At 46.9% G+C, this 22,214-nt stretch overlaps 1 pseudogene; it reads right to left on the bottom strand.

The window, feature by feature from the left end:
- Positions 1 to 1,524: 1,524 nt before the first annotated feature.
- Positions 1,525 to 20,980, bottom strand: LOC106581343 (period circadian protein homolog 2-like; annotated as a pseudogene).
- Between the last annotated feature and the right edge of the window lie 1,234 nt (positions 20,981 to 22,214).

Here is a 22,214-nt window from a genome sequence, read left to right as displayed (position 1 = left end):
AGAAATGTGGGCCTTAAGAATGACAAAACAAATAACTTAGGCTATAACAAAACTATTATATAGATAGTTTATTATAAGACCAATTCATAGACTTTTGTAATGATGATATCTGTATCATGAGCCATTTCCCCCATTAGTTTCCCAAAGCCCGCTGTTGCTTGGTAAAGCCATAGTCCCAAATGTGCATAAAGCATCTGTTGCATCAAAACAGGGACCCCCGGGCCTGTTTCCCATCATTATCCTAATGGCGCACAATCACCATTCATCTAAAATGACATATGACATGTCGACGACATTACAAAATTCGTTTTAGCGATCAGTGAATGACAAGGGCAAAATAACAATTGCACAGCATCCCAAACGCATCAGCTGAGGATTCGTGACGGTGAATTTGAATTCCGGGGTTAAAGGTTAGTGGCCGGTGTCAGTTGGCATGAGGATTTCAAACGTGAATGAGAGCATATGGCTTTGATACGGATCCCCTGGGACTCCCATTCCATCCTTGGATGCGTCTCTCCTATCAACTGTCTGACTCTGAAGAACAATCACTGATCTAACAGAACGCCTCAGCCTAGCCCTTCATCCGCTCTGACAGTTTATTGTGGCTTTCCCTGATCTGTTTGATGCTTTCACACGCACAACACTCATAAACAGATAATCCTCCCATTGAGTACACTGATTTGAGTCAGAGAAGCCAATCGGTCGATATTCGAAATTGCCAGCTGCTTTTGAACAATAGTCACACAATCTCACCATCTGAGTTTTGTTCTTCTTCATCAGGTTCCAGCCTTAAAATGTTATTATAGCCCACATTCAAGTAAAATATAGGGTGAAAACCCCATGGAGCACCATCACAACAAAACAAACCCTTACCTGTCCAGATTAATTAACACTAGGGGGAAAGTGCCTACAAAAAAGCTATGAACTGTGCTAAAATATCAGGTTCTCAAAGTAGCAGTGAGACAAATATACACTGAGTGTCCAAAACATTAAGAACAACTGCTCCTTCCATGACATAGACTGACCAGGTGAATCAAGATGAAAGCTATGATCCCTTATTGATGTTACCTGTTAAATCCACTTCAATCAGTGTAGATAGAGGAGACAGATTAAATAATGATTTTTAAGCCTTGAGTGTGTGTGTGCCATTCAGAGGGTGAATGGGAAAGACAAAATATTTAAGTCCCTTTTAAAGGGGTATGGTAGTTTTAATTTGTTTATTTATTTTATATATTTTTTACCTTTATTTAACTACGCAAATCAGTTAAGAACACATTTTTTATTTACAATGATGGCCTACCCCGGCCAAACCCTAACCAGGACAACGCTGGGCCAATTGTGCACCGCCCTATGGGACTCCCGATCATGGCCAGTTGCCAGGCAAACTGATTTTGCCAGGCACAAAAAAAAACCCCATTTCAATCTATTTTAGAATAAGGCTATAACGTAACGAAATGTGGAAAAAGTCAAGGGGTCTGAATACTTCCTGAATGCACTGTATGTGTCTGAATTTCCCTGTTTTGTTCAAGTCTGACTGCCAGGGGCGGACTGGGACGACAAATCGGCCCTGGCCTTTTCTAACATGCAGACCATTTTTTCCTGTGAGTCCCCCTCCTCTTCCTCCATATCAGGAAGGTCCTCCTTGATAGGGGCTGAGGCCGAGTCTTCACAGTACAAACATTCCTGATAACATAATTTTTTTTAAATTTCACCTTTATTTAACTAGGTAGGCAAGTTGAGAACAAGTTCTCATTTACAACTGCGACCTGGCCAAGATAAAGCAAAGCAGTTCGACACATACAACAATACAGAGTTACACATGGAGCAAAACAAACATACAGTCAATAATACAGTAGAAAAATAAGTCTTTATACAATGTGAGCAAATGAGGTGAGATAAGGGAGGTAAAGGCAAAAAAAGGCCATCGTGGCAAAGTAAATACAATATAGCAAGTAAAACACTGGAATGGTAGCTTTGGTAGATTTGCAGTGGAAGAAAGTGGAAGTAGAAATAATGGGGTGCAAAGGAGCTAAATAAATAAATAAATACAGTAGGGGAAGAGGTAGTAGTTTGGGCAAAATTATAGATGGGCTATGTACAGGTGCAGTAATCTGTGAGCTGCTCTGACAGCTGGTGCTTAAAGCTAGTGAGGGAGATAAGCGTTTCCAGTTTCAGAGATTTTTGTAGTTCATTCCAGTCATTGGCAGCAGAGAACTGGAAGGAGAGGCGGCCATAGGAGGAATTATCTTTGGGGGTGACCAGAGAGATATACCTGCTGGAGCGCGTGCTACAGGTGGGTGCTGCTATGGTGACCAGCGAGCTGAGATAAGGCGGGACTTTACCTAGCAGGGTCTTGTAGATGACCTGGAGCCAGTGGGTTTGGCGACGAGTATGAAGCGAGGGCCAGCCAACGAGAGCATACAGGTTGCAGTGATGGGTAGTATATGGGGCTTTGGTGACAAAACGGATGGCACTGTGATAGACTGCATGCAATTTATTCAGTAGGGTATTGGAGGCTATTTTGTAAATGATATCGCCGAAGTCGAGGATCGGTAGGATGGTCAGTTTTACAAGGGAATGTTTGGCAGCATGAGTGAAGGATGCTTTGTTGCGAAATAGGAAGCCAGTTTTAGATTTAACTTTGGATTGGAGATGTTTGATGTGAGTCTGGAAGGAGAGTTTACAGTCTAACCAGACACCTAGGTATTTGTAGTTGTCCACATATTCTTAGTCAGAACCGTCCAGAGTAGTGATGCTGGACGGGCGGGCAGGTGCAGGCAGCGATTGGTTGAAGAGCATGCATTTAGTTTTACTTGTATTTAAGAGCAGTTGGAGGCCACGGTAGGAGAGTTGTATGGCATTGAAGCTCGTCTGGAGGGTTATTAACACAGTGTCCAAAGAAGGGCCAGAAGTATACAGAATGGTGTCGTCTGCGTAGAGGTGGATCAGAGACTCACCAGCAGCAAGAGCGACATCATTGATGTATACAGAGAAGAGAGTTGGCCCAATAATTGAACCCTGTGGCACCCCATAGAGACTGCCAGAGGTCTGGACAACAGGCTCTCCAATTTGACACACTGAACTCTATCAGAGAAGTAGTTGGTGAACCAGGCGAGGCAATCATTTGAGAAACCAAGGCTATTGAGTCTGCTGATGAGGATGTGGTGATTGACCTGGCCAAGGCTTTCGACTCGGTCAATGAATACGGCTGCACAGTATTGTTTCTTATCGATGGCAGTTAAGATATCGTTTAGGACCTTGAGCGTGGCTAAGGTGCACCCATGACCAGTTCTGAAACCAGATTGCATAGCGGAGAAGGTGCGGTGGGATTCGAAATGGTTGGTAATCTGTTTGTTGACTTGGCTTTCGAAGACCATAGAAAGGCAGGGTAGGATAGATATAGGTCTGTAGCAGTTTAGGTCAAGAGTGTGTCCCCCCTTTGAAGAGAGGGATGACCGCAGCTGCTTTCCAATCTTTGGGAATCTCAGACGACACGAAAGAGAGGTTGAACAGGCTAGTAATAGGGGTTGCAACAATTTCAGCAGATAATTTTAGAAAGAAAGGGTCCAGATTGTCTAGCCCGGCTGATTTGTAGGGGTCCAGATTTTGCAGCTCTTTCAGAACATCAGCTGACTGGATTTGGGAGAAGGAGAAAATGGGGAAGGCTTGGGCGAGTTGCTGTGGGGGGTGCAGTGCTCTTGACCGGGGTAGGGGTACAATACAAGGATACGTGTAGGTTAGTACAGTATTGACCCACATGACGACATAGGCAGATCTGTGTGTGTGTGTGTGTGTGTGTGTGTGTGTGTGTGTGTGTGTGTGTGTGTGTGTGTGTGTGTTTGAGTGGGAGGTAAACTTGTTTGTGTGTGAGATGTGTGTGTGAAGCCAGATGTTTGACGTACCTTGACGTCGATGGCCTTGGGCAGAACCCCCATCCTCACCCAGGGCTGTTCCTTCACTAGCTCCCTCCGCTGGACAGAGGAGAAATGTGGCTGGCTCTTCTGCATCAGTCTCAGTCTCTGCTGGTCCTCCCTCAACACCTTCTGGATGTCCCTGTTCACACAGAGAGATAGCTCTGTTAGAAATGATTAACAACTGTGCTTCTCATCTACTTAGCTTCTCTTCATTGTGTTACCAACATGGGTTTTTGAATTAGCTAATAGCCAATTACATATTATTTTTTTAATCATTTAGCAGACACTCTTATCCAGAGCGACCTACAGGAGCATTTAGGGTTAAGTGCCTTGCTCAAGGGCACATCGACAGAGTATTGTCGGCTCATGGATTTTCAGGAAACTCTAAAGATAACATGCACTAGTCTAGGTCAGTAGAAATAATTGTCTGTGTAGTTTGGAGTTATTCTGTTAGTATGGCTTGATAAGAACTGAGGTCCGAGGTCTATATTTGTAAGCGGCCAATATACCATGGCTAAGGGCTGTATCCAGGCACGCCGCGTGGCTGCCCTTAGCTGTGGTATACTGGCCATATACCACACCCCCTCGGGCCTTATTGCTTAAATCTATAACACATCCTCTCCTCTTCTACAACAGGTGTCTCACCTGCTGTAGGTCCTCCTCAGGCTGAGCTGCCAGACACTTCTCTGCTGCTATACTGCTCCCTGGAGCTCCACTAGGGGGTGCCATGCTGTCCTCTAGCTGCAGCAGGTTGAGCTGCAGGGGAGAGCTGCAGTGACACTCAAACAGTGGGGGAGACGCAGCCGGCTCCCAGCCAGTGGAGGAAGGGATGGAGCAGCGGGACACTGCCCCCTCTCTGGTCTCCATGGCCGGGGCTTTGGCCGAAGGGGAAGGCTTCAGTGGGGTAGGAATCCTGGGGGACAAACTGAGCCTGCACTGGGAAGGAGGGCTGGCACAAGAAGGCCTGTTGGGTAGAGTAGGCGGTTTGGAAGGGCTGCTGGGTAGTGTAGGCGGTTTGGAAGGGCTGCTGGGTAGTGTAGGTCGTCTGAGGGGCTTGGAAGGCCTGCTGGGAGTTAAAGGTTGCCTGAGGGGGAATTCCAGGGGATGGGTGCTGGGAGGTGTAGGCAGGTTAGGGCTGGCAGGAGGTCTGCTCAGGAAAGAAGGAAGGTGCTGTGGCTATTTGACCAATCTGGCCTATCTGTCCCATCTGAGGGAATAGGTAGTTGGGCACAATTAAAGCCACCAGGGGGTGACGATAGGGGCAGGGTATGGCGTAGCAGTGGGTGGAGCCTGGCTGCTCTGGCCCTCCCCAAAGCCAGTGGAGACAGTGGGGTCAGGGCGAGTGATCTGGGCAGGGGCGGTAGGGAAAACAGGGTAGCCTGACAGGGGTAGCCTGGCACCATGGCAGGGTAGGGCTAGGAGAAGGCCTGGGACTGGGAGGCTTCAAAAATGGTGACCAAGCTGTCCGTTTCAGGCCCTGCGGGGGATGGAGGGTTTACAGTGGACTCAGGACACTTTACGCGGGGCTTCTTGGATTTCTAATTTCGACTGCCCTTCTTGGTTGCAGCGGGGGAGGCCCCAGCGCCTGGCCGCGCTCTGTTTAGCAACATCTCCGGTACCTGCGGCTTCTGAGGAGAGAAGACACACAACATAGTCAGTGAAGAATATCTATGAGATGGATCTTAACGTCTAGCTCAGATGTTCCCAAAGCCACATTTTCCACAATGCTGTGTGTATGTAACTATGCATTTTGCTTATCCTGGGTGTTGGTCAGACCTCTCGGTCTGTGCAGGTACGTGGAGCAGTCTTTCTGGAAGGTTCTGGCGTTGCGGAGTTCCTTACAGCGGGTAAGAAAGGCTTGCTCCTCCTTGTGTGTGCGCTGACAACACCTGCTTGGTCAGCCTCAGCCTCTTATAGGTCCTTTCCTGGGTGGGTGGGGATACCACAGTGACTGGCAACGCTGGAGGGGTGGGACTCTCAGAATTCTCTGGAGAGGTCAATCACAGGAAAGAGCCAATTAGAATGAAACATAACAGTGTGTGTCTGCTCACTAGATTCTGTCTGGCGTTTCTTGTCTCCTACATGGACGATGGTATTGCTATAGCTACAATGACTGGTGATTGACACCACGCTCTCAGCCTTGCTGGGCAGAGCCAGGGGCCCTCCCACCACCGGGCGGCGCCAGAGGAAAGCTTCATAGGGGCCTTCATAGACAGGCCTGGATCTGAAGGACAAGAGGGTGAAGAAGACACTGCTATTAGTTATGCTCACACATCAAGCTTTAGAGTGATTGTTTCTATGGGACGTTTAGCAGTGTGATGGAGATATTGTATATACCTTGTTAGACCTGCAGACACTGTCCAGACAGCTGATCTGCTGGTAGGAGTAGACAGTCTGGTTGTTATAGGTGACCTCCTCCACACTGGCAGCAGCAGTAGCAGTAATGTCCTTGACCAGCAGAGGGGGCACCGCTGAATCCTTCAGAAACATCACAGGGCTCTTCAGCTGCTAAGCTCCAGCTGGAGACACACATCTGTTAGCAAACACACACTCTCACAGACATGTGCATATACACACGCACGCATTTACAAGCTCAAAACCGTCAATATTTTCTAACACACACACACACACCACTTAATGTCTGTGGTTTTCCTGGATTCAGGTTTGGAGGGAGAGTAGACCTGCTGGTCCTGACTCTTCAACATGTGGACCCCTTTACAGATCTCCTGGAATGTTTTCTGTAAGACACACACACAGATAGAGAGATGGTGTGAGTGGGGAAGAGCAGAGAAAATGATGAGACATTGATTTAGAATACTGAAGACAACCAGGGAAGAACTGCAGAGAATGCCATCAACTCACCAGCTTGGATTTGCTTGGTTCCGCAACCATAATTCTGTTCTCAAGGGCGTTCCCGTTGGTCTCGCTAGGCCACCCCATACTCAGCAGCTGCTCATGGGAACCATTGCTGCCATGGCTACCGTAACCACCGGAGCCCATGTTGTGGACCGGTTGTAGGAGGAAAAGTGTTGTTATAGAAACACACAGAGGATAGTGCCATGTGAGAAAGAATGTGAATTGTAAAGTGTGTGTCTGTGTGCTGACCTGCAGCAGCAGTCTGTGGAACCGCTCAGTTATCTCCTGGATGTCAGAGTCCATTAACTTCCCCTCTGTGACGATAGGAACTGCAAACACGTCTTCATTTACCGGACCCCTGAAACATCATAGACACAATGTCAAATTACATTTCACAAACACTGATGCATAACTGACACTCCAGTGACGTCTCACTGGCCTGATATATTTTTCATGTGTCACTACCGATAATTTGTGTGTGTGTGTGTGTGTGACTCATATGCAGACTTTGTGCCTGCCGATGTCAAAGGAGACCTTGCGGCTCCAGGGGTTGACGAAGCTGGACCACCTGGTATCTATGGTGACACACTTGGATATCCAAGATGGCATAGCAGTTCAGACGTCCTTTACCCTCCTCTTGTCGTGTCCCGTGTGTATATATATATTTAGATATTTTTCTTCGCATTATCTTTTTACATTTTTTCTTCTAAAACTCAACCTCAAAGCACTCTCCTGCAACCCGCCTAACCAATTTAAAAAAGAAAGTATTATTTACCTCAAATCCGAAATCCACAACAGAAGCTAGCCAGATGTTAGCCATTTTCACTGGCTACCGTTGGAGTTCAGCTAGCCACGGTTAGCTATCCATTAGCTCGAAAAGCTATCGCCAGACTTTGTACAGCGCGACTCAGACCAGAGTATACCGGACCTATTCTCTCTCCTTTCCCCGATTTCTACCACAGGCTCTGGACATTTACACCTGGATCTTGCAGCTAACTAGCTGCTACCTGAGTGACTATTGGCAAGGTCGGTCCCGGAATTAACACACATTATCCCGGAGCTAACCAGCTGAAGAGTTCCGTCAGCCACTCGTGGGCTTTTCCTGAGCTAGCCAGCTGAAGTGTCTCCTGGGCTACAGTCACCTATCCTGACCCGCTTTACTGCCGATGCGGAGCCCCATCGGGCCTTCACGACTGGACCACCGACGTTATCTGCCCGAGGGAGTTATCCAACTGGCCCCTCCGTCGCGACGTAACCTGATCGCCCATCTGCAGCCCACTAATCGTTAATCGTTAGCTGTCTTATCGGCTGCGATCTGAATAGGTCTATCGGACACTTTTCTTGGGCCACTATAACTAACTATTTTGCCAACTTGGACTGGTCCCCCCTTCCACACGGAACCCCACTAACCCACAGACGGAAACGCACGAGGTGGCTAAAAACAGACCTCCCTCCATCTTCCACCAGCTTGCTACCTATGGCCCGGCTACCTGTCTGAATCTCACTGGACCCTTTGATCACTCGGCTAAGCATGCATGATGTTTATAGAGACAATATCTCTCTCATCATTACTCAATGCCTAGGTTTACATCCACTGTATTCACATCCTACCATACCTTTGTCTGTACATTATACCTTGAAGCTATTTTATCGCCCCCAGAAACCTGCTCCCTTTTCTCTCTATTCTGGACATCACAGACGACCAATTCTTATAGCTTTTAGCCGTACCCTTATACTCATTCTTCTCTGCTCCTCTGGGGATGTAGAGGTGAATCCAGGCCCTGCAGTGCCTGGCTCCACTCCTACTCCCCAGGCGCTCTCTTTTGATGACTTCTGTAACCGTAATTGCCTTGGTTTCATGCATGTTAACATTAGAAGCCTCCTCCCTAAGTTTGTTTTATTCACTGCTTTAGCACACTCTGCCAACCCAGATGTCCTAGCTGTGTCTGAATCTTGGCTTAGGAAGTCCACCAAAAACTCTGAAATCTTCATCCAACTACAACGTTTTCAGACAAGATAGAACGACCAAAGGGGGCGGTGTTGCAATCTACTGCAGAGATAGCCTGCAGAGCTCTGTCCTGCTATCCAGGTCTGTACCCAAACAATTTGAACTTCTACTTTTAAAAATCCACCTCTGCAAAAACAAGTCTCTCACCATCGCCGCCTGCTATAGACCCCCCTCGGCCCCTAGCTGTGCTCTGGACACCATATGTGAACTGATTGCCCCCCATATATCTTCAGAGCTCGTGCTACTAGGTGACCTAAACTGGGACATGCTTAACACCCCAGCCATCCTACAATCCAAGCTTGATGCCCTCAATCTCACACAAATTATTAATGAACCCACCAGGTACAACCCCAAAGCCGCAAACACTGGCACCCTCATAGATATCATCCTAACCAACGTGCCCTCTAAATACACCTCTGCTGTTTTCAACCAAGATCTCAGCGATCACTGCCTCATTGCCTGCACCCGTAATGGTTCAGAGGTCAAACGCCCTCCACTCATCACTGTCAAACGCTCCCTGAAACATTTCAACGAGCAAGCCTTTCTAATCGACCTGGCCCTGGTATCCTGGAAAGATATTGACCTCATCCCGTCAGTAGAGGATGCCTGGTTATTTTTTTTAAATGCCTTGCTCACCATCTTAAATAAGCATGCCCCTTTCAAGAAATGTAGAACCAGGAACAGATATAGCCCTTGGTTCTCCCCAGACCTGACTGCCCTTAACCAACACAAAAATATCCTGTGGCATTCTGCATTAGCATCGAACTGCCCCCGCGATATGCAACTTTTCAGAGAAGTTAGAAACCAATACACACAGGCAGTTAGAAACGCCAAGGCTAGCTTTTTCAAACAGAAATTTGCTTCCTGCAACTCAAACTCTAAAAAGTTCTGGGACACTGTAAAGTCCATGGAGAATAAGAACACCTCCTCCCAACTGCCCACTGCAATGAGGATAGGAAACTCTGTCACCACCGATAAGTCCACTATAATTGAGAATTTCAATAAGCATTTTTCTACGGCTGGCCATGCTTGCCACCTACCTACCCCTACTGCATTCAACAGCACTGCACCCCCCACAGCTACTCGCCCAAGCTTCCCCCATTTCTCCTTCTCCCAAATCCATTCAGCTGATGTTCTGAAAGAGCTGCAAAATCTGGACCCCTACAAATCAGCTGGGTTTGACAATCTGGACCCTTTCTTTCTAAAATTATCTGCTGAAATTATTGCAACCCCTATTAATAGCCTGTTCAACCTCTCGTGTCGTCTGAGATTCCCATAGATTGGAAAGCAGCTGCTGTCATCCCCCTCTTCAAAGGAGGTGACACTCTTGACCCAAATTGCTACAGACCTATATCCATCCTACCCTGCCTTTCTAAGGTCTTCGAAAGCAAAGTCAACAAACAGATTACCGACCATTTCGAATCCCACCGCACCCTCTCCGCTATGCAATCTGGTTTCAGAGCTGGTCATGGGTGCACCTCAGCCACGCTCAAGGTCCTAAACGACATCGTAACCGCCATCGATAAGAAACAATACTGTGCTGCCGTATTCATTGACCTGGCCAAAACTTTTGACTCTGTTAATCACCACATCCTCATCGGCAGACTCAGTAGCCTTGGTTTCTCAAACGATTGCGTCGCCTGGTTCATCAACTACTTCTCTGATAGATTTCAGTGTGTCAAATCGGAGGGCCTGCTGTCCGGACCTCTGGCAGTCTCTATGGGGGTACCACAGGGTTCAATTCTTGGGCCAACTCTTTTCTCTGTATACATCAATGATGTCGCTCTTGCTGCTGGTGAATCTCTGATCCACCTCTACGCAGACGACACCATTCTGTATACTTCTGGCCCTTCTTTGGACACTGTGTTAACAACCCTCCAGATGAGCTTCAATGCCATACAACTCTCCTTCCGTGGTCTCCAACTGCTCCTAAATACAAGTAAAACTAAATGCATGCTCTTCAACCGATCGCTGCCTGCACCTGCCCGCCTGTCCAGCATCACTTCTCTGGACGGTTCTGACTTAGGTATTTGTAGTTATCCACAAATTCTAGGTGTCTGGTTAGACTGTAAACTCTCCTTCCAGACTCACATCAATCATCTCCAATCCAAAGTTAAATCTAGAATTGGCTTCCTATTTCGCAACAAAGTATCCTTCACTCATGCTGCCAAACATACCCTCGTAAAACTGACCATCCTACCAATCCTCGACTTCGGCGATGTCATTTACAAAATAGCCTCCAATACCCTACTCAACAAGCTGGATGCAGTCTATCACAGTGCCATCCGTTTTGTCACCAAAGCCCCATATACTACCCACCACTGCGACCTGTACGCTCTCGTTGGCTGGCCTTCGCTTCATAATCGTCGCCAAACACATTGGCTCCAGGTCATCTACAAGACCCTGCTAGGTAAAGTCCCCCCTTATCTCCGCTCACTGGTCACCATAGCAGCACCCACTCGTAGCACGCGCTCCAGCAGGTATATCTCACTGGTCACCCCTAAAGCCAACTCCTCCTTTGGTCATCTCTCCTTCCAGTTCTCTGCTGCCAATGACTGGAACGAACTACAAAAATCTCTGAAACTGGAAACACTTATCTCCCTCACTAGCTTTAAGCACCAGCTATCAGAGCAGCTCCCAGATCACTGCACCTGTACATAGCCCATCTATAATTTAGCCCAAACTACTACCTCTTCCCCTACTGTATTTATTTATTTAATTTATTATTTTGCTCCTTGCACCATATTATTTATATTTTAACTTTGAACTTTCTTCAAATTATAATTCTACCATTCCAGTGTTTTACTTGCTATACTTTATTTACATTGCCACCATGGCCTTTTTTTGCCTTTACCTCCCTTATCTCACATCATTTGCTCACATTGTATATAGTCTTATTTTTGTCTACTGTATCATTGATTGTATGTTGTTTTACTCCATGTGTAACTCTGTGTTTTTGTATGTTGTCGAACTGCTTTGCTTTATCTTGGCCAGGTCGCAATTGTAAATGAGAACTTGTTCTCAACTTGCCTACCTGGTTAAATAAAGGTGAGATAAATAAATAATAACTCACCATTCCGCGCACAGAACCGGTTTGAGTGGTCAAAAAGCTGTTCGACAGACAGACAGACAGACAGACAGACAGACAGACAGACAGACAGACAGACAGACAGTGTAGGAGTGTGTAATTGGATGCTTTCTCCCCTGTATGTTTTTGGCTACATAACAGGGTTGGGTCAATTTCTTTTCAACTCTTATTTAAATTCCAAGAGTACTGGCCTCCCGAGTGGCGCAGCAGTCTAAGGCACCGAGAGAAACTCCCCAGATACAGGTGTGCCAAGCTTGTATTGTCATACCCAAGAAGACTCAAGGCTGCTAAAGACGCTTCAACAAAGTACTGAGTAGGACTCCCGAGTGGCACAGCGGTATAAGGCACTGCATCGCAGTGCTAGAGGCGTCACTACAGATGTGGGTTTGATCCCGGGCTGTGTCGCAGCCAGACGCGACCAGGAAACACATGAGGCTGTACGCAATTGGCCCAGCGTTGTCCGGGTTAGGGGAGGGTTTGGCAGGCTGGGATGTCCTTGTCCCATTGCGCTCTAGCAACTCCTGTTGCAGGCTGGGCACGTGCACGCTGACACGGTCGCCAGGTGTACTGAGTTTCCTCCGACACATTTGTGCCGCTGGCTTCCGGTGTTAAGCGAGTAGTGTGTCAAGAAGCAGTACAGCTTGGCACGGTCTTGTTTCGGAGGACGCATGGCTCTCGACCTTTGCCTCTCCCGAGTCTGTAAGGGAGTTGCAGCTATGGGACAAGACTGTAACTTCCTATTGGAGATCACAAAATTGGGGATAAAAAGGGATAAAAAGTACCAACAAAAATACCCCCATTCACACATTGAGTCTAAACTTACTTTAGTTATATAGGGTCTGTTTTGAAAGTAATACTAAATCAACAAATCAGATCGGTCTGAATCAAAGAGAGTGTCGCTCTTGCGGTGGATGGCCAGCATGATTGGCCGGTCACTGGGGTGCAGGTGCAGCAGAACACGGGTTCCAAACAGGTCCTGGGGGAGGTACCCCAATAATGGAACAGCCCTGAGTGACACACCAGAGGTTATGGTTACATGATCACAAACAACACCCCTACACATTATTACAGACAGGGACACTAGAAGTTAAAAATGCACATCAGCCTTGCACTTAAACAGATGAGGTGTTGTGTATGATTGTTTATGACCTCACTTCTCGTCCATGTCCTGGAACACACAGCTGTGTGTGTGTTGTGGTGAAGATGTGCTTGTCAGAAGGGATCCTGGGGGCTGGGGAGGAAAACAGAAATTATGTAAAAAAGAAAGGCTGTGTAGAGAGTGTGTATGTTAGGGTGTGAATGGGCATTAGGATGGAATGTATGTGTATTCTAATATGTGTATGAGACTCACTGCAATACGACAGTGCTGAGAGAGACACATTTTTACATTTTAGTCATTTAGCAGACGCTCTTATCCAGAGCGACTTACAGTAGTGAATGCATACATTTCATTTTTTTTTTATTTCATACATTTGTGTTTTTTCTTCGTACTTGGCCCCCCGTGGGAATCGAACCCACAACCCTGGCGTTGCAAACACCATGCGCTACCAACTGAGCTACAGGGAAGGCCGACACAGAGATCACAGAGAGGGTCTGTATGTGTCTTACCATCATAGCCGGAGTGTACCCTCTCAGCCAGTAGCAGGCCTGTTCCTCAGCCAGAACAATAAATCACACATACATACATACAGTGCCTTCTGAAAGTATTCAAACCCCTTGACTTTTTCCACATTTTGTTAGGTTACAGCCTTATTCTGAAATGGATTTAAAATAAATAAATAAATAAATAAATAAATAAATAAATATATATATATATATGCTCAGAAATATATATATTACTGCTCAAAAAAATAAAGGGAACACTAAAATAACACATCCTAGATCTGAATAAAAGAAATAATCTTATTAAATACATTTTTCTTTACATAGTTGAATGTGCTGACAACAAAATCCCACAAAAATAATCAATGGAAATCCAGTTTATCAACCCATGGAGGTCTGGATTAGGAGTCACACTCAAAATTAAAGTGGAAAACCAAACTACAGGCTGATCCAACTTTGATGTAATGTCCTTAAAACAAGTCAAAATGAGGCTCAGTAGTGTGTGTGGCCTTCACGTGCCTGTATGACCTCCCTACAACGCCTGGGCATGCTCCTGATGAGGTGGCGGATGGTCTCCTGAGGGATCTCCTCCCAGACCTGGACTAAAGCATCCGCCAACTCCTGGACAGTCTGTGGTGCAACGTGGCGTTGGTGGATGGAGCGAGACATGATGTCCCAGATGTGCTCAATTGGATTCAGGTCTGGGGAACGGGCGGGCCAGTCCATAGCATCAATGCCTTCCTCTTGCAGGAACTGCTGACACACTCCAGCCACATGAGGTCAAGCATTGTCTTGCATTAGGAGGAACCCAGGGCCAACCGCGCCAGCATATGGTCTCACAAGGGTCTGAGGATTTAATCTCGGTACCTAATGGCAGTCAGGCTACCTCTGGCGAGCACATGGAGGGCTGTGCGGCTCCTCAAAGAAATGCCACCCCACACCATGACTGACCCACCGCCAAACCGGTCATGCTGGACGATGTTGCAGGCAGCAGAACGTTCTCCACGGCGTCTCCAGACTCTGTCACGTCTGTCACGTGCTCAGTGTGAACCTGCTTTCATCTGTGAAGAGCACAGGGCGCCAGTGGCGAATTTGCCAATCTTGGTGTTCTCTGGCAAATGCCAAACGTCCTGCACGGTGTTGGGCTGTAAGCACAACCCCCACCTGTGGACGTCGGGCCCTCATACCACCCTCATGGAGTCTGTTTCTGACCGTTTGAGCAGACACATGCACATTTGTGGCCTGCTGGAGGTCATTTTGCAGGGCTCTGGCAGTGCTCCTCCTTGCACAAAGGCGGAGGTAGTGGTCCTGCTGCTGGGTTGTTGCCCTCCTACGGCCTCCTCCACGTCTCCTGATGTACTGGCCTGTCTCCTGGTAGCGCCTCCATGCTCTGGACACTACGCTGACAGACACAGCAAACCTTCTTGCCACAGCTCGCATTGATGTGCCATCCTGGATGAGCTGCACTACCTGAGCCACTTGTGTGGGTTGTAGACTCCGTCTCATGCTACCACTAGAGTGAAAGCACCGCCAGCATTCAAAAGTGACCAAAACATCAGCCAGGAAGCATAGGAACTGAGAAGTGGTCTGTGGTCACCACCTGCTGAACCACTCCTTTATTGGGGGTGTCTTGCTTATTGCCTATAATTTCCACCTGTTGTCTATTCCATTTGCACAACAGCATGTGAAATTTATTGTCAATCAGTGTTGCTTCCTAAGTGGACAGTTTGATTTCACAGAAGTGTGATTGACTTGGAGTTACATTGTGTTGTTTAAGTGTTCCCTTTATGTTTTTGAGCAGTGCATATACACACACACTCATCAATCTACACACAATACCGCATAATGATAAGGCAAAAATACATTTTTAGAAATGTTTGCTAATTATATATATATATATTTTGTCGTGACGTTGTATTAGTTAATGTGACGACTGTTGCTCATCGAATGATTAACGGTTTATAATTGCGTGATTAAATGAATTAAGCAATGAATCAAGCAATTATTAACTCATCAACCTGGGGCACCATGGGAACAGTATTTTGATTGAGTTTCTATTTCCCAAATTAACTCAAAGGATATCAGAATATCGATTTTACAACAGTCGCTAAATTAATCAATTTCCTCTACAGTCTCATTCTGAACGTCGCATAATCCGGGAATCTGCACGGACCCGGGCTTCACCAATGAGTTTACCACATCAATCTTAGTTGATTATTTATTTACTAGCAAGCTAAAATGATGATAAAAATACACATACACAAAACACAGTCTAGCTATTGATTAGGACTTAGTATAACGGGCCAACACACTATGGCGCGTTACCCAAAATGGGGATTTAAAAGAGAGAGAAACCAAGAAAGTACACGAGAGAAATATACATTTGGGTTCATTTGTCAGCCATGCTTATTTAAACCTAGCCTTGCCCCGAACTGCCGCTCTTATGGGTCAGAATATAATGATGTAATTACGTGTTGGAGGTCTCAGGTGGGAAGCTCCGCGTGTGTCGTTTAGGCTTCTCAATGACGCACTTCTCTGGCGCAACTCTCTGGTTGTCCTCACGATGTCAGTGTCCTTCTTGGCTAAGTGGTCTGATCCCTCGCCCTTGATCTGAAAGGGGTCTTCTGAGGACAGACAGCTCTGTAGCTCAGAGCTCACAGCTTCGGACTCGAACGGTGTATATACCACGATTCAATGGAGAGTGGAGGCTGGGTGGTTTGGCTTGAATTCACCCGCTTAGACACAGCTACTCGTCCGTAGCTCGTGTAGAAAAAGATTTCTTTGTCTTCAACCTTGTGTTTCGTTTTGGGGTTCGTTGACTTTGTTAGACCTTCGCTGCAGCTTGGGGTCAATTAGTCTCCTATGTTAATTCTTCACTCTCCTGTCTTATACCCTTGGGTCAGAAGTGGGCGTAACCGCCTTTAGGGCAATTCTCTGGGCGGACCAAGTTAAGGGGCAAGGCCTAGATTTGACTAAAATCCTATTTTAGACACTACCTTCACATCTCATCTTTACCAAAACATTCTCTTTGATTTGGATATTTTCCACACAACGTACAATGTATAAACATCAGGCATATACTGGGAAAACTCTTAAAGGTACAATGTTTTCATAATAACGTCATCTCTTAACCTTTAATAACAATTCAAAAGTTACATACATTTTCATATTCCACCTCTCGTCATGACCACCGTTGTGGCTGACGGAAACCATTGTTCCAAAGTCCCTTTATTGCATGTTTAATGTTCTGAGCCCAGAATTCCATTGTGAGGACAAAGGAATTTCTCTGTGGCCTAAGGTTTATTATGGCGTGAGGGGTCATAAAACCCCCACATCTTCAGACCCCTAGATCTCTCCTCATCTGTTGGGGTTTTGGGAGATAATCTGTAGGGTGGTGGTCTCCTGTACCCTGACCTGATCAGGACAGTCATGACAATATATATATAAAAATGAAATATCACATTTACATAAGAATTCAGACCCTTTACTCAGTACTTTGTTGAAGCACCTTTGGCAGTGATTACAGCCTTGAGTCTTCTTGGGTATGATGCTACAAGCTTGGCACACCTGTATTTGGGGAGTTTCTCTTATTCTTCTCTGCAGATCCTCTCAAGCTCTATCAGGTTGGATGGGGAGCATTGCTGCACAGCTATTTTCAGGTGTCTCCAGAGATGTTCAATCGGGTTCAAGTCCGGGCTCTGGCTGGGCCACTCAAGAACATTCAGAGACTTGTCCCAAAGCTACTCCTGCATTGTCTTGGCTGTGTGCTTAGTGTCGTTGTCCTGTTGGAAGGTGAACCATCGCCCCAGTCTGAGGTCCTTAGCGCTCGAGGAGGTGGTTTTCATTAAGGATCTCTCTGTACTTTGCTCCGTTCATCTTTGCCTCGATCCTGACTAGTCTCTCAGTCCCTGCCGCTGAAAAACATCCCCACTCCAGACGGGATGTTTGGCATTCAGGCTAAAGAGTTCCATCTTGGTTTCATCAGACCAGACAATCTTGTTTCTCATGGTCTGAGAGTCTTTAGGTGCCTTTTGGCAAACTCCAAGTGGGCTGTCATGTGCCTTTTACTGAGGAGTGGCTTCCGTCTGGCCACTACCGTAAAGACATGATTGGTGGAGTGCTGCGAAGATGGTTGTCCCTCTGGAAGGTTATCCCATCTCCACAGAGGAACTCTAGAGCTCTGTCAGAGTGACCATCGGGTTCTTGGTCACCTCCCTGACCAAGGCCCTTCTCCCCCGATTGCTCAGTTTGGCCAAGCGGCCAGCTCTAGGAAGAGTCTTGCTGGTTCTAAACTTCTTCCATTTAAGAATGATGAAGGCCAATGTGTTCCTGGGGACCTTCAATGCTGCAGAAATGTTTTGGTACCCTTCCCCAGATCTGTGCCTCGACACAATCCTGTCTTGGAGGTCTACGGACAATTCCTTCGACCTCATGGTGTGGTTTTTGCTCTGACATGCACTGTCAACTGTTGGACCTTAAATAGACAGGTGTGTGCCCTTCCAAATCATGTCCAATAAATATCATTTACCACATTTGGACTCCAAGTTGTAGAAACATCTCAAGGATGATCAATGAAAAGAGGATGCACCTGAGCTCAATTTCCAGTCTCATAGCAAATGGTCTGAATACTTATGTAAATAAGGTATTTCTGTTTTTTATTTTTAAGAAAAGTGCAGAAACCTGTTTTCGCTTGTCATTATGGGGTATTGTGTGTACCCATTTTAGAAGGCTGTAACATAACAAAATGTGGAAAAAGTCAAGGGTTCTGAATACTTTCCAAAGGCACTGTATATATACACATACCAATACTACCTCCCCCTGTACAAGACTAAATTGCTTCTTTACAGCATACAGATCGCCTCAGTCCCTGACCAGTAGGTGGGGATGAAATAACAAAACTGACTCCCTCATCCCCCTTCACATCCGTCCTCTCCCTACCACTCTAAAACCCCCTTCTCCCTCCTGAGTCAGACTGTTAGAACTATGATCAATCGTTTCCTGCTCTATCTCCCATCTCGACCTCGCAGTAGAAGAAGGATTTTGCCTGCATGCACTCTGTGGGAGACGATTCCGAGAGAGAGAGAGAAAGCGAGAGAGAGGATGAATATAGATCCAAGCAGCCAGATGGATCCAGTTGAGTCTATTTCCAACAGCCTACCTGCTGCTCATCAATATCCACAGGATATGAGTGTAGATGTGCTTCCTCATGCGTATGCATGTGTCCATGCCTCAGGACTACCTGGCCTGATGACTCCTTGCTGTCCACCTGGCCGTGCTGCTGCTTCAGTTTCAACTGTTCTGCCTGCAGCTATGGAACCCTGACCTGTTCACCGGACGTGCTACCTGTCACAGACTTGCTGCTTTCATCTCTGTAGAGACAGCGGGAGTGGTAGAGATACTCTGAATGATCGGCTATGAAAAGCCAACTCCTGAGGTGCTGACCTGTTGCACCCTCGGCAACCACTGTGATTATTATTTGACCCTGCTGGTCATCTATGAACATTTGAACATCTTGGCCATGGTCTATTATAATCTCCACCCGGCACAGCCAGAAGAGGACTGTCCACCCCTCATAGCCTGGTTCCCCTCTAGGTTTCTTCCTAGGTTCTGGCCTTTCTAGGGAGTTTGTCCTAGCCACCGTGCTTCTACACCTGCATTGCTTGCTGTTTGGGGTTTTAGGCTGGGTTTCTGTACAGCACTTTGAGATATCAGCTGATGTAAGAAGGGCTTTATAAATAAATTGGATTTGATTTACTGTACAGCTTGTATCGTTGAGTGCGTAGAAGGGAAGACATACGTCTGCATGCCGCTGGCTACGTCCCTTCCGTCTTCAAGAGAGCGAGAGTTGCACCCCTTCTGAAAAAACCTACACTCGATCCCTCCGATGTCAACAACTACAGACCAGTATCCCTTCTTTCCTTTCTCTCCAAAACTCTTGAACGTGCCGTCCTTGGCCAGCTCTCTTGCTATCTCTCTCAGAATGACCTTCTTGATCCTAATTAGTCAGGTTTCAAGACTGGGCATTCAACTGAGACTGCTCTTCTCTGTGTCACGGAGGCTCTCCGCACTGCTAAAGCTAACTCTCTCTCCTCTGCTCTCATCCTTCTAGACCTATCTGCTGCCTTTGATACCGTGAACCATCAGATCCTCCTCTCCACCCTCTCCGAGCTGGGCATCTCCGGCGCCACCCACGCTTGGATTGCGTCCTACCTGACAGGTCGCTCCTACCAGGTGGCGTGGCGAGAATCTGTCTCCGCACCACGTGCTCTCACCACTGGTGTCCCCCAGGGCTCTGTTCTTGGCCCACTCCTATTCTCGCTATACACCAAGTCACTTGGCTCTGTCATATCCTCACATGGTCTCTCATATCATTGCTATGCAGATGACACACAATTAATCTTCTCCTTTCCCCCTTCTGACAACCAGGTGGCGAATCGCATCTCTGCATGTCTGGCAGACATATCAGTGTGGATGACGGATCACCACCTCAAGCTGAACCTCGGCAAGACGGAGCTGCTCTTCCTCCCGGGGAAGGACTGCCCGTTCCATGATCTCGCCATCACGGTTGACAACTCCCTTGTGTCCTCCTCCCAAAGTGCTAAGAGCCTTGGCGTGACCCTGGACAACACCCTGTCGTTCTCCACCAACATCAAGGCGGTGACCCGATCCTGTAGGTTCATGCTCTACAACATTCGCAGAGTACGACCCTGCCTCACACAGGAAGCGGCGCAGGTCCTAATCCAGGCACTTGTCATCTCCCGTCTGGATTAGTGCAACTCGCTGTTGGCTGGGCTCCCTGCCTGTGCCATTAAACCCCTACAACTCATCCAGAACGCCGCAGCCCGTCTGGTGTTCAACCTTCCCAAGTTCTCTCACGTCACCCCGCTCCTCCGCTCTCTCCACTGGCTTCCAGTCGAAGCTCGCATCCGCTACAAGACCATGGTGCTTGCCTACGGAGCTGTGAGGGGAACGGCACCTCCGTACCTTCAGGCTCTGATCAGGCCCTACACCCAAACAAGGGCACTCCGTTCATCCACCTCTGGCCTGCTCGCCTCCCTACCTCTGAGGAAGCACAGTTCCCGCTCAGCCCAGTCAAAACTGTTCGCTGCTCTGGCACCCCAATGGTGGAACAAGCTCCCTCACGACGCCAGGACAGCGGAGTCAATCACCACCTTCCGGAGACACCTGAAACCCCACCTCTTCAAGGAATACCTGGGATAGGATAAAGTAATCCTTCTAACCCCCCCCCTTAAAAGATTTAGATGCACTATTGTAAAGTGGTTGTTCCACTGGATATTATAAGGTGAATGCACCAATTTGTAAGTCGCTCTGGATAAGAGCGTCTGCTAAATGACTTAAATGTAAATGTAAAAATGCATGAGTAGAAGGGTCATAGGTACCTGTTCCAGTGCACATACTCCAGGAGGGCAGGCGGTAGGGTGTGGTGAAGCTGTAGAACACACTGACATCCTGAGGGGTCAGGAACTCTACAAACTTAGCATTGTACACCATCTTCCATGTGATGAGAGAGACAGCGACAGCAAAAATATCCTATTGGACAAAACAAAAACCTATTAAAGGAGAGTCAGTCAGAAAGGTATTAAAGTGGCCCTGATCAGGAAAACCAGAGCTGTCATCAGGAGAGAGTCAGTCAGAAAGGTATTAAAATGGCCCTGATCAGGAAAACCAGAGCTGTCATCAGGAGAGAGTCAGTCAGAAAGGTATTAAAATGGCCCTGATCAGGAAAACCAGAGCTGTCATCAGGAGAGAGTCAGTCAGAAAGGTATTAAAATGGCCCTGATCAGGAAAACCAGAGCTGTCATCAGGAGAGAGTCAGTCAGAAAGGTATTAAAATGGCCCTGATCAGGAAAACCAGAGCTGTCATCAGGAGAGAGTCAGTCAGAAAGGTATTAAAATGGCCCTGATCAGGAAAACCAGAGCTGTCATCAGGAGAGAGTCAGTCAGAAAGGTATTAAAATGGCCCTGATCAGGAAAACCAGAGCTGTCATCAGGAGAGAGTCAGTCAGAAAGGTATTAAAATGGCCCTGATCAGGAAAACCAGAGCTGTCATCAGGAGAGAGTCAGTCAGAAAGGTATTAAAATGGCCCTGATCAGGAAAACCAGAGCTGTCATAAGGAGAGAGTCAGTCAGAAAGGTATTAAAATGGCCCTGATCAGGAAAACCAGAGCTGTCATCAGGAGAGAGTCAGTCAGAAAGGTATTAAAATGGCCCTGATCAGGAAAACTCAAATTCTTTATTTACCTTTATTTAACTAGGCAAGTCAGTTAAGAACAAATTCTTATTTACAATGATGGCCTACCGGGGAACAGTGGGTTAACTGCCTAGTTCAGAGGCAGAATGACAGATTTTAATCTTGCCAGCTCGCGGATTCAACCCAGCAACCTTCCAGTAACTGGCCCAACACTCTAACCACTAGGCTACCTGCCGCCTCAATACACACACAGTCGAAGCCTCAGTCTACCCAAGAAGGCCAGGCCATTGAAGTCTAAGGGCCCTGGTCTTTCCAGTATAGGAAAAGATGACGAACTGTATACTTATTCAATTATTTTACCATTCCCTGCCCTTTCCAACCAGACTAAGTCTCAGACCAGTTCGATCCAGTTCAACCATTTCTAAAGAGAGGTCCTAAAGGTGAGACAACAGCTATCCTGTTACATACACTAACACACACACACTTCATTTGAATATGAAATATGACATAGCTAGCTGCATGTCAGAATGGTCT

Source organism: Salmo salar, chromosome 20 (assembly GCF_965601325.2).
Source record: "Salmo salar chromosome 20, fSalSal1, whole genome shotgun sequence".
Lineage (NCBI taxonomy): Eukaryota > Metazoa > Chordata > Actinopteri > Salmoniformes > Salmonidae > Salmo > Salmo salar.
Note: the sequence above shows the minus strand (reverse complement) of the source record. Positions and strands in the feature narration are given on the sequence as shown.